The sequence below is a fragment of the Condylura cristata genome, unplaced genomic scaffold (assembly GCF_000260355.1).
Source record: "Condylura cristata isolate star-nosed mole 26May11 unplaced genomic scaffold, ConCri1.0 scaffold00013, whole genome shotgun sequence".
In the NCBI taxonomy this organism is placed as follows: domain Eukaryota; kingdom Metazoa; phylum Chordata; class Mammalia; order Eulipotyphla; family Talpidae; genus Condylura; species Condylura cristata.
In genome coordinates, this window is record NW_004567114.1 from 19,924,029 (window position 1) to 19,936,204 (window position 12,176).

At 51.2% G+C, this 12,176-nt stretch overlaps 1 protein-coding gene across 1 annotated transcript in view; it reads right to left on the minus strand.

The window, feature by feature from the left end:
- Window positions 1–12,176, minus strand: part of IFT43 (intraflagellar transport 43) — a 72,782-nt gene that overhangs the window by 23,704 nt on the left and 36,902 nt on the right. The gene's annotated exons all lie outside the window — the stretch shown is intronic.

The window sequence follows — 12,176 nt, forward strand, 5'->3', positions numbered from 1 at the left end:
AAGGGATCAGGCTCCCCGGTTGGGTGAGTAGGGCCTGAAGGCATCTCACAACAGGACAGGAAGCCTGTGTAGGTACTTGCCGTGAAGGCAGGGGCTCCCCAACTTAGCCGTGTGGGAGAACCTTCTGGGAAGCTTGTCAGATGTGCCAACTGCCAGGTCTGGCAGTGAGAGATTTCTGGATCAGCTGGCCTAGGGGAGGGAGAGCCCAGAAATACCACCTGCAAACAAATCTCCAGGTAATTCTAATCTAAGTCACCATGGACATACTGAGAGACACGGCTCACTCTAATGACTTCTAGACAAGACTGGCAGAATGCTGATGACCATTAATGTTAGGTATCAGGTCCATGGTGATTACTTTTCTGTATGTCGCAAACATGTCATGATATCAGAGTGTGGGGATTGTGTGTGTATGTGTGCGTGAAGACTTACGTAGAAATCATCGCCAGGGTGTGCGGGGCCGAGGGTGGTGGCACCGTCACATTGGCCGGGGCAGGGGGCCAATGCATGGAATCCCCTTCTGGATGTGATGGGAAATGAAGCCTGGGCTGACAGACTACTTTCCATGAAATTTAGATCATATTAATTACACTGTTGATAGAAAGAAGGACAGGAAGGGGGTGGGGTGAGAGAGGAGGGGAGAAAGATCGATAGACTGATCTCTGGCAGAGGTCAGGGAGAGAAAGACAATGGCAGGTAAAGTTGGAAGAACAGGGAAGAACAACTCTGAGGGGGCGTCCCAGGCTGCTTGTATTGACTCTTACAGGGCCACGCAGGGAGAATGAGCCACCAGGGGTATGGCAATGGGGCCCCCACACCACCACTGGGTGATGCCAGACGATGCAAGCTTCCACACTGTTCTAAGTCAAAGGAATCCTACATGTCAAGCACCCAGCAGCCAGGCAAGCCTCCATCTGCGTGGGGTCGGGGGGAGTCTCTCTCCCAGCCCAGTGCCCCCCAGGAACACTGCCTCTAGAGGTCTTGGTGACGCAGACCCCATCAGCTTTCCATCCAAGTGACCCAGCAGCATGACACTTGTAGTAGCAGGGCTGGTGCAAAAACAGGGATCAGAGAACGAGAATAAAGAGCTGTGTAGAACAGGCAGCGCTTTCGTCTTGCACATAAGAGACATATCCGGCTTTGGTTACACTGAAGAGTTACGACTGAATCGCTCCTTTCCTCAGCAATGTGTCCCAGCTGAAGTTGCGGTGCTCTTGTCTGAAGAAAACAGCATCACAACGATGCTCATCTTCAGGCTGATTGCACTTGCCCGCCCAACACCCATAAAGGGATGAGGTTCACACTCAGCGTGGGTGCTGGTGAGCGCTCATGCTGCTCGCTTTCTAAGGGGAGCCCGAGGGTTCTCCTGAATCTCATGGCACCCCAGGGGGAGGAGCAAGAGCAGGGTGGAGCCCTCAGAGACAGGCAAGGCACCCTTGATGGTGCTCCTGCTCGCTCCTCTTGTCTGCCAGGCACAGGTTCTGGGTGACTCTGGGTGACCCTCCCACTATACACGGACCCACGCGAGGCCGGAGCCTTTGATGAAGTCAGCCTCTTCCGGGCTTCATCTCGCTTACAAATGAGTTTGGTCTGGACCGCACGCCTATTTATTTTAGTTTGGTTGGGCTGGGTTTTGCTGTGAATTTGTTGCCCAAATTGGAAGATTTTTTTTTTTTAACCAAAATCCAGATTTCATTTCTTCATGGAGAACTAAGAGGAGCTAAGTCGTGGATGCCCCATGCAACCCCTAGTCTAGACACCTGTCCTCACCGGGGGGGCTGGTACCAGCTCATCGCTACAGCTGCACTGCTGGGTTTTTGGTGAGCAGCACTTACGAGGCGAGTGAACGACTTCCCATGGCTATTTGGCTATGAAGACGAGAAGGTGAAAGGCAGACTAAGTGGGAAGCCTTAACAGAGTATCTGCTTCTCTGCAGAAAATGCAAATAATGTGTGCATGTAGCCTAGCTGTACTTTAAAAGAAGCTGTGCTGAAGTAAAACCCTACCTCAAGCTGACTTTACCTGCCCAGACTCAGAATCAGCACAAAGATCCTACGCACAGGCCGTGCCTGTGAGTGTCATGAAGTAGTTCAGAGAATCACCACTTGCCTCTCCTGTTCTGTTTTCTGGGAGGGGGCGGGGGGTGGTGGAGGGACTAACAGCATAAAATAGAAAATAGTAAGGACAAGTGTTACACAAACACGCCTTTGGGTTTTGTACACAGCTACAGCCAGTCAGGACATAGAGGGGATTTTTAAATTGTGGGTGGGTGACAAGTTTAAAAAAAAAGAAAAAGAAAAAGCAGTGGCCTGACACAGGACCCCAGGGCAGATTAGCCAGAGGAGGGTTGGGCTCTGCCCGTGTGGGCTGTGGGCTGATGGGGGTCTGGGTCATCTTCCTTCACAGACACACTTGCAGGGAAAGTGAGGCTGCTGAGGAGCCCACGTGACCCGGCCCAGCCGGGCGTCTGCAGAGCTGTGGCCGGCACTGCACAGGCTTCTCCCTTCTTCCTGGGTCTCAGTTCTAGAAGCCTGCAGGAGGCCCGTGGGTATGACCCACACATGGACACTGTGCAGACTCCCCAGGGGCGAGTCTCTGTTCTACGTATTGCCATTCATAAGTCTGGACGATCTAGAAGGTAAATGCGATCAGATGTCGTGTACCTAGGGACAGGATGTCTGCTGTTGACAGTGTTGGGGCTGGATGGTGTGTTGGCATCTGGGGTAGATGCCAACAGAAATGCTGCTCAGGGTCTGGCAGGGTCTGGGAACACAACTGTAACAACGCTGGCGAGACCACCTCAGGTGGAAGGAGCGCTTTTTGAGCTCATTACTCACACCTCCCACATCAGCTTGGGTGAGCCAAGCAGGTTTCATGGCCCCATTTCACAGACAGGGTTGCTGGGCATGGTGTGTGCTCTTTGCCAACTCACAGAGCCATTTCGGGAGCCCAAGAGCAGAGTCCTCATCTCCCAACCTCTACCCCAGATGCCAACACACCATCCAGCCCCAGCACTGTCAACAGCAGACATCCTGTCCCTAGGTACTACGACATCTGATCGCATTTACCTTCTAGATCGTCCAGACTTATGAATGGCAATACGTAGAACAGAGAGACTCGCCCCTGGGGAGTCTGCACAGTGTCCATGTGTGGGTCATACCCACGGGCCTCCTGCAGACTTCTAGAACTGAGACCCAGTCACACAAATGAGAATCACCGCCTCCACCACCTCTCAAGAAGTAGGCTGCACGCCCACTGCCAAGCACCAGATGAAGTCACCCCAACTTCCTCTCTAAGTTGTCTACTTTGTGCAAACAAGTGTTCATGAACTCTGACTGCACGAGAGGAGAAGCTTCACACACAGATGCCCCCATTTCTAGGGAGTCTGAGTTGGCCATCCTGAAATTCAGACAGGGCTCCAGGGTGTTCATAAAAATCAAACAGGTGCTCACACCCTGGCAGGTCCAGAAGTAATTCAGATCTGATTAGAGATGCTTGTTCAATATGCAAAATGTACAACATGGAGGTTGCTGAACCAGCACTTTGAAAAGTTAATTAAATGCCGGGTTCTCCCAATGAGCTCCTCCATCACCTGCTGGCTGAATCGGCCATCTTGCAGAATGCAGCTCTGACTCTAGACAATAAGACTCGGTATTCTCCCTCGCCACCCACCATGGCACTTGGGGCGACAGGCGGAAGGGCATGCTGGCTTCCTGCTCACTGGCAAGATGCACTGGGCCTGCTCTGTCCAACTTGGTGGGCAGGAAGCAAGGCTGCCCGTCCAGCCTTTTCCAAGTCCCTGAAAATGCTCACCATGAAGCTGCCTGTCAAGCTTGTGGGCGTGGCCTTCATTCAAATGCCAGCCCATCCTCTGGCAGTCCCCTCCTGGTTTCCAGCCCCCCTTCCTGGGTTTCTCCTCCTTGGTGCGGAAAGCCTGTCCCCATTCAAATGCCACCCACCCCATCTGAGGAAGGCTGATGACTGGTAACAACAGTAAATATTTACTGAGCTTGCTGAGGACAGGCTCTGTTAACCATCTTAGTTATATGTTACTGATACTTAACTCTAATGTAGACAGCATTATATGGTATCTTACTTTGTTGGCTGCGCTTTACAAGTGATTCTGGGGTTCAGAGATGTATTCAGCCAAAGGGGCCCCTGGCTCACACAGCAGCAAGCCCGGAAGGCAAACTGTGGGGTGACGCGGAACCCAGTTCCTAGTGCTGACGGGAGCTGCACACAAAGGCAGCCCACATGGCAGGTGCGGGCACCCAGACTCCGCTCCAAATGCAACACACATCACCCGTGATGAGCACACGTTCAACTTACAGTGGTGCCATGGCTTCGTCGGGCCTGACGACATGGTGGCTGGTGTTGGCTACTTGTCCTGTGTGATGTGTCACGCATGTTTTATACGCAACAGGGGAGTTTTCATCCCGGCAGAAGACACCCCAGCTAGCTAAGTCACCTTTCCCTCCAGGTGCTCTCCTTTGCCAGCGACTCTTGTGCAGAGGCTGCTCCTTCCGTTGGACATTTAGAGACCATTCAAGGGGCAGATCTTTAGTCACATTCAGGGCTCGCGTCAGGATAAGACAAAACTGTAGGCAGGAGCCGAGTTAATGGTCAGCTGAGGACAACTTAATCCCACGGGTGTGTCCTCGGACTGCAGCCACTGGGGTGACAGCCTGGTCTGTGCTCAGTGGCCAAGGGTTGTGCTGTCAACTCCTCTGCACCTGCAGAGCCACCTGCACTGTCCTCTGCGGCATCAGACAGAGGCCCGGATGGCGGCTGCCCAGGCTGCGTGCTGAAGGGTGAAAGGCAGCCCTAATGTAGACATCACCTCAGTAAAAATGTTTCTCTCGAGTTTAATGGAATACTGCAGAGATCTAAATGGAGATAAAGCGCACGGCTCAGAGAACAGCCAGGATGCTGTCTTTATGTCGCATGACAATGTTCAGTGGTTAATTAGACACCGTTAACCTATTTTAGCAGGGGACATCACTGGGATGAATGGGGGAAAGTGTCCTTGAAGTCTCTTCATATCCTCAGCACAGACTGGACCCTAGACTCACCTCCCCATTGAACGACAGAAGAGGCTTAAAATAGACCAAAGTGCCTGGCATCTGGAGCCCTGGCTGGCCGGGGCGGCCCTCTGCTGGCCGGCCTCCTCTGACCCTGTCATGGAAGTGGAGGGTCTGGACCAAAGACTACTATTACAACTTGTTGTCCAGGAGAGAAAAGTCACATTAAGGACTCGCATGAGGAAAAGATGAAGCTGGAAGCAGGAGCCAAATTAACGGGCAGACGAGTGACAAGGGGGAAAAACAGGGATGAGACCCAGCTACACTGGCACCAAAGCTATCTTACGCTTTCAAAATGCATCGCTCCTCCCAAGGAAAAGTAGTCAAGATGCCGTTTTCTTACACGTCTTCCGAGCCTCATAATTGGTACGTGGCCAATAAATCCTCACAAGTGAGTGTAGACCTAACCGAGGTGGGTTTTCCCCAGGCAGAGAGGGGAGGAACTGTGCCACATCACACACAGCACTGCCAGCCACCCCCAAACCCAGGCTTTGCTTGGTTATAAGCGCTGAGACCTTCCAATGAGCCTCCAAACTGGAATGCAAATTTAGCAGGAACTTGGCTACCGTGTCCGTTCAGTACCAGGTGGTAGGCTGAAAACTGGGGTGTTTCTGCTCAAAGATGTTCCCACCCCTATAATGCTGATAAACGCCAGACATTTCTCATAAGCTGCAGCTTTCCCTGTCCAGTCGACTTCCCCTCAGTTCAGTCTCTCCTGAAGCTGGAGTCCCTTCCATTCCCAGTCCTTACACTCTATCTGCACTGTGTCCAGTCTGTCTGCAGGGATGTATTTTCTCCCTTCTTAAAGGCAAGCAAGAACTCCCAAGAACCCAGAATTGGTACTTTGGGATTTTGGATGATATTAGATCATATTTGGCCCTGCCAGTATAATGAACAGAGCGACTAGTAGAAATATGAAAACACCTGGCAAACTCTATCAAGTTTCAAGGTGAGATAATTACAAGGCAATTTCTGGGTGACGTGTGCCCCCTACTGGTCACATTCAAAACAACACCTTTGTTCAGATTCTAACTCTAAAGGAGTATTTAACAGGAGGGGGGGGGGGAAGAGTTGAAACTATATACATATAGTTTCAGTACCTAAAAGCAGTTATGGGGACATCTAAAATGTGTATATACAATGGAATACTACCCAGAAATCACAAAAGATAAACATGCCATTCACAGCACTGTGGATAAGAGCTGGAAGGGATTACACTCAGTAAATAAGGCAGAAGGAGAAAGAAAAATATCAGAGAGTTTCACTTATGGGTGGAACAATTGGGAAACCGCACAAGGGATCAGGAAAAAAAAAAGGGAAAACTAGAAATCCAAGACATTCGTCAGGGGAGGGGGAGGGATCAAAACAGGAGGGAAGAACAGAGACTCTATGGTGATAGTTCATGGTGTCTTGGTGATGGCAATTTTATGGCGACAACGCTGAAGAGGGGAAATCAAACACTGTACCAAAGTGAACAACGATGCAAAAATAAATATTTTTAAAATAAGAAATGTAAAAAAATAATAAAAATTAAAAGTATGTATATATATGTACATTCTACCAAAAAATTTTAAGTGGAAAGGCTCAAAATTCTAGATCTATTAGGTCTTTCACCTGAACATTGTTTTATCCAGAAAGCATACTGAATAACTAATTATTTAATAGGCCTACATGGTAAGTACTGGGTTTTTGGATCTCTTGCTCAGGATTTTGCCATCTGGTAGGAGAAAACTCGGCTATAGAAATAGCTCCAGAAGACTCAGAGAGGTGCTTTGACTCCCACCACCGGTCACTCAGGGCATCTTCTAGATGAGGAAAGAGACCAGTGTTGTTAAAGGGACCTAGCTAGCTGGGTACAGAGCAGGAACTAGAAATCAAGGCTCGAAACTTTTCCTCTGCAGCCGGTTCTCTACATCGCAAACAGGACTGGTCAGGTGGAGTAAGCAAAGCATCACGGGGCACTAAGGAGGCAGCTAGTCCCGGTAGGGGGCAGCTGGAGACAATTCCTAGACAAGTCATCTGAAGGAGCAGGCCTGCACCAGCATGACGCTACAGAAGGGCTTCTCTAGCCGGAGTAACCCAAGTGAAGGCAGGGTGCGTGACAGAGCTGGTGTTATGAAGACTCAGGCGACCTGTGTCTCTGAGATGCGGACAAGTGAGAACGGCACCCTGGGCAAGCCACCAGGCCTGGCCGGCATGCCCTGCCATGCTGGTACCGACTCTATCAACTCTGCTGTGGCAGGGGACAGGAGATAAGCAGCAGGTAATGAGTTTGCACTGGAACCCTTTCTCTCTTCCAGTTACCTAAGCTCCCAACTTGAAGAGAGGTGTCAGCGGGTAAGATGCAACCTACCTCCAATCACGACATAAAAGCAGCACAGAACGGTTCCGTGGAAGAAGGTCTATTATTCCTCTTGCCAGGCGAAGGCTGGAAGGAAAGCCCTCTAGGAAGATGTGCTTCCCAAAGGCGGGTCACTTTCAAGAGTCCTTGCCTGAATTTTCCACAGCTGTGTACTTTCTGTGCCGACTCAACATCTTTCAGTTGATTCTTTACTTTTACTAATTTCTTTTTACAGAAAACTTGAAATCCCCCGTGGGAAGAGGGTACTATCAGTCATCTAAAAGGTAAAGGTAAAACCCAGTGCAGTCCTCAAACACCACAGAGTTGATTTTATGATAGCTAGATAGTGCTGTTTGCCAAACATCTGAGCCCATGGCTCATTCTTCCTTTTTAAAAAGGTAGACGAGGGAGGCCAAGAGGCGCTACAGAAACACTAGCTGCAAGTACATACGGCCCCACTACCGTGGTCAGGGGGCTGGAAGCTAGAGAAGAGGTTGTTCTCAGTGTTTGGAAAACATGGCCATCGGGATGGTAAGAACAGAGTGTGGTGACTGAAAACAAGTGGAAATGACGTGCCTACAGGTCTGGAGAAACTTTATTTTTTAAAGATTTATTTATTCATGCACACACAACTGGAGTGCAGGCCAGAGGTGCAGGGGCGGTGAGAGGCTTCACCTGAGATAGAGTGGGGAGCAGAACAGGCTGCTTGAGGAAGTACACTGCTGAGCGGGAGGGTCAGGAGAGGGCTGCTGGGCCATGTGGGTCAGCTCCCTGGCTGGGGATCAAGCTCGAGCTGCAGCGGCTGGGACAGCTTTGTCGGGCAGGAAAACTCTTATCAGGGTTTCTGGAACCCTTTATTTCAGGCCACTTTTAATCACTGAATGGGCTGGCATTTCACTTGTCTTGGAGAGAATTTTCTTCTCTATCATGGAGAAACAATTCTCTTCCGTTACTTTCTCACTGTCTTCTCCGCTCCACTGGTACATCCCCTGAAATGATCCCCACCCCCCAACCATGTGAATACACTGAGATTTACCCAAGGAGTAGGGGACAGAGAGAAGGTGCCACTGCTGTTAGACATGACTGGGGCACAGGGCAAGCATGGCAGCCCCCCTGGAAGGGGCTGGCGATGAACCAAGGATACTCTGACACTTCGAAACTCAGCCTCTGTACACCCACATTCCCACCGGGTAAAGAAGGTTAAAATCACTGACAGACCTGGCAGACTAGAACAAAACTGGGGTTAAGAGGGGCTCTATTTCTGTGAGAATTTCCGTCTTCGGCTGCCCCTGCCGCTGCTGTTATACTGAAACTGCACTGGGTAGTTTCTCCATAGAGGACTAAAAAGAAAAGGAAAGAAGTAGATGTGCTGTGCACAGATGCATTTTATTTTGAGAGACTGAATCCATCAAAGGGAGAACAAGGAGACCATTTATGCCAGGGGATTCTGACCCATGGTGGGTGTCTCGAGCCATCCCCTCCTGGCACAGAGCTGCTTGCGCTGAAAAACAGCACAGCCCCCTTCACAGAGACCGTCTGGCTCAGGGGACACAACTTCTTTCCCTGAAAGTTTTTTGGTTCCATAAGATTGCCTCATATGATCAACATCTCATTGCTGTAAGGGTCCCGGAGGAGAGCAGGAAAGACAATTTTATTCTAACAGATTGACTCCCACACAAATAGCGCAGTGCAGTGCGTGGCCTTTTCATGAACTTGAGGTAACCGCGTGTGGCTCTCAGGCCTGGAGGATGGGCGTGGCTGCAGAATGAGAGGCATGTGCTGTTACACTAATTAGCTGGCTGACCTTGGGCCGGGGCAAGGTGACATGATGGGTTTTTCTGACTCTGAGATTCTAGAACTGAGTCAACAGCCCTAGGCCTCATTTTCTCCATCTCCAAATGGACAGGGCCACACTCCGTGACTTCGCATGGCCGTCCCGGTTCTGGGAATGACCGCTACCCCGGCCTCCCCCGTGCCGGGCCCTCAACCCCATCTGTTTTCTGTCACTGTCATTGCCTATTCCGACAACCTCCAAGCAAGGCCTCCCAGCCCTAAATTTCAAAGTAAAGTGCTGGTGTGGAGATCCCCAAAACATGCAAATAAACACAACGACATTTTCTCCCTTTTCAATCATTTTTAGGGACAACAAAGTCGGCAGAAATTCTTTTCTGACTTAAGATCAGGACTCTTCTTCTTGGCCCTCCCTTCTCTTTCTTAGTTGCCTTCAAATCCGACCACCGCTGTCCCAATCTCTAGAGAAATGTGACTCGTTTACACTCCTCTCCTAGACAGCAAACCTGCTCGATGTTCCACTTCTTCCTCTGCTGTGGCTCTCTTCTCCTTTCCAAGCAGTTGTACCTGCTGGACCCTCCAAGCCGCCAAACAGGGCCCTGAGAAACCAGCCCTGTGTGCCCAGGGCTGGGAGGACCCAGCACCCCATCTCAATCACCCAGACCGCCTCGGTGTGGGTGCTGAGCTCTGCCCGGCTGTTGACCGGTGGCTCTGGCCCTGGGCTCTGGAGTCAGTGTTCAGGTCAGAGCTTCGTGGCCACCAGCTGTGTGCCTCTGGATAGGTCACGTAAGCTCTGCACCATCAGTGGGAAAGCCGCATCCCATTTCAAAGGGAGGTTGCAAGAATCAAGTCATGTCACGTAAAGCGCAGGGCTCAGTCCTTGGCACAGTGAATGGCTACTGCGCCGTCACTGCGTTCGTTTCTGCTGCTCTGATTATGACCATTATGGGGGTGCTACTGCTGCGCACTGTTCTCACTCTCGTCTCTGCTCCCCAGGCTGTTCACGCTTGCTTCAGATGCGCTTTCTCCGCCTCAGCTCTAAGTGGGCCCCAGAGCCAGCTTGCTAGGCGTGCCCAGCAGAGTTGCTCGTACTTTCTGTTCTAGTCCTCCCCCCAAGTCCCTACCACCCTGAGCTGAGCACACCTGGACCCCGCAGCCAACATGCTGGCAGCTTGCCCGTGAGGGGTGCCCTCTAGACCCCATTCCCACAGAAGAAAAAGTTTACCCGGCTCACAAAGCCTGCCCGGCAGCTGGCCACTGCTTCCCGCAACAAAATCCACTTCACCTCCTGCTTCTCGCTGCCCTGTCCAACTTCCATCTCCTGTTTTATTTCTCTGCCTCTTGGTTCCTGTCCTTCATTTTGGTCCTGCTTTTTTTCTGTTAGAAGAGCAACCTTTCCTGGCTTTTCAAACCTTTCTGAAGAATCCCCTACTTCTGGGAAGCTCCTAGTACTAGGTGAAACAATTTCTGTGCTACTTAGTATGCCTTGCACTAGAGAACTGTCCTGCAGTGATCTGGCCTCAGCCCGATGGGGCAGTCCACAGAAAATATGACCCTCCCCAAAAGCTATTCCCCTCGCCTTCTTCTTTTTTTTTTTTTTTAAGATTTATTGATGCATACCAAACTGGGGTACAGGCCAGAGGAATGGGGAGTGAGACGATTCACCAGAGACAAAGTGGGGAGCAGAAGGGGTGAACTGACTGAAACACACTGCGGAGGGGAGCAGCGGCCGGGTCAGGAGAGGTCTGCCAGCCATGTGGGTCAGCTCCCTGGCTGGGGACTGAACTTGCGCTACAAAGGCTGTGATAGTGTCATAACACTGAGCTTCAACCCGGTGCGCCACCAGGGAGAGCCCTATCTCACCTTCTTGATTCAAACCCCAATTTTATTTGGGGTTGGCATGAACCCAACTAAAAATATCCACTTGCCCAGCCTCATATACATTGAGGGAGGGCATAGGCTTCATTTCTCTCAGATGACAGAAATGGGGCAATCTTGAAAGCACCCCCACTCCCTCAGCTCCAAAAGACAAATTCTTCATCTTCACCTCCATGCCACTCTCTCTTCTTCCAGTCTGGAAAACAGAGTGAGGGCTGGTGGTCTAGCAGTGATCACACAGCCGCGAGGCACAAGCATGATGGCAAAGCCCCACGTGCTAAATGGAGATGGGGGGGTGAGAGTTGCCCCCCTCGACTAGCCTTGGGGATGGGTTCTCTGTTGTTGAACGCAACCTCAACAACACAGCACGTCTAGTGACGACAGAGAACTCATTCCCCTGGGCGGGGGGGGGGGGGGGGGGGACGCACGACTTGCGGAAAACCTAATCTCACATGACCTTAACATATGGTCTCATGCCAGAAAGCCAGGATTTGAAGTGGATACAAGAGGAGTGCAAATCTCAGGACACGAAAGAGCGGGATCACCAAGCTGCTCACTTGTGGGGGGATGCTGGCAGCTGCCTCTACAGCACGGCCACTCTAAAGGGGGAGTCTGCTGGAAGAGGACACTCCATGGGGAGAGATGGATATTGGCTCACATCTGCTCCCAGTCCAGACCACGTCCACAGGTCCTCAGGGGAGGTGTGACAGGGTCCCCTGGTCACTGGCACACTATCAGCTCTCTGGCAGCTCTCTGCTGGCTTAACAATACAGCAGTACTGGCCTGGAGTTCAAGGTGCTGGACAGGCCTCTCCACTGTCTGCCTGTTTCCTCCTTCTCGAGACAAGCCGTGGGCTTCCGTGACCCTGGCCTCCCGTCACCCTGGACTGTTTGTTCCACACACACCAGCACCTGCCTGCCTCCACACTCCCGGCCCCCTGATGTCAGGCCCCTTGAAGGCCTGTCCTCCCTTGAAGTCTGTCAGCTGTTTCACTGACTAAAATGGACTGACCTGTTTTCATTGACTAAAATGACGAGTTTGAAGCAGCCATGTAGAAAGCATTTTCCAGAAGGTCAACCATACTT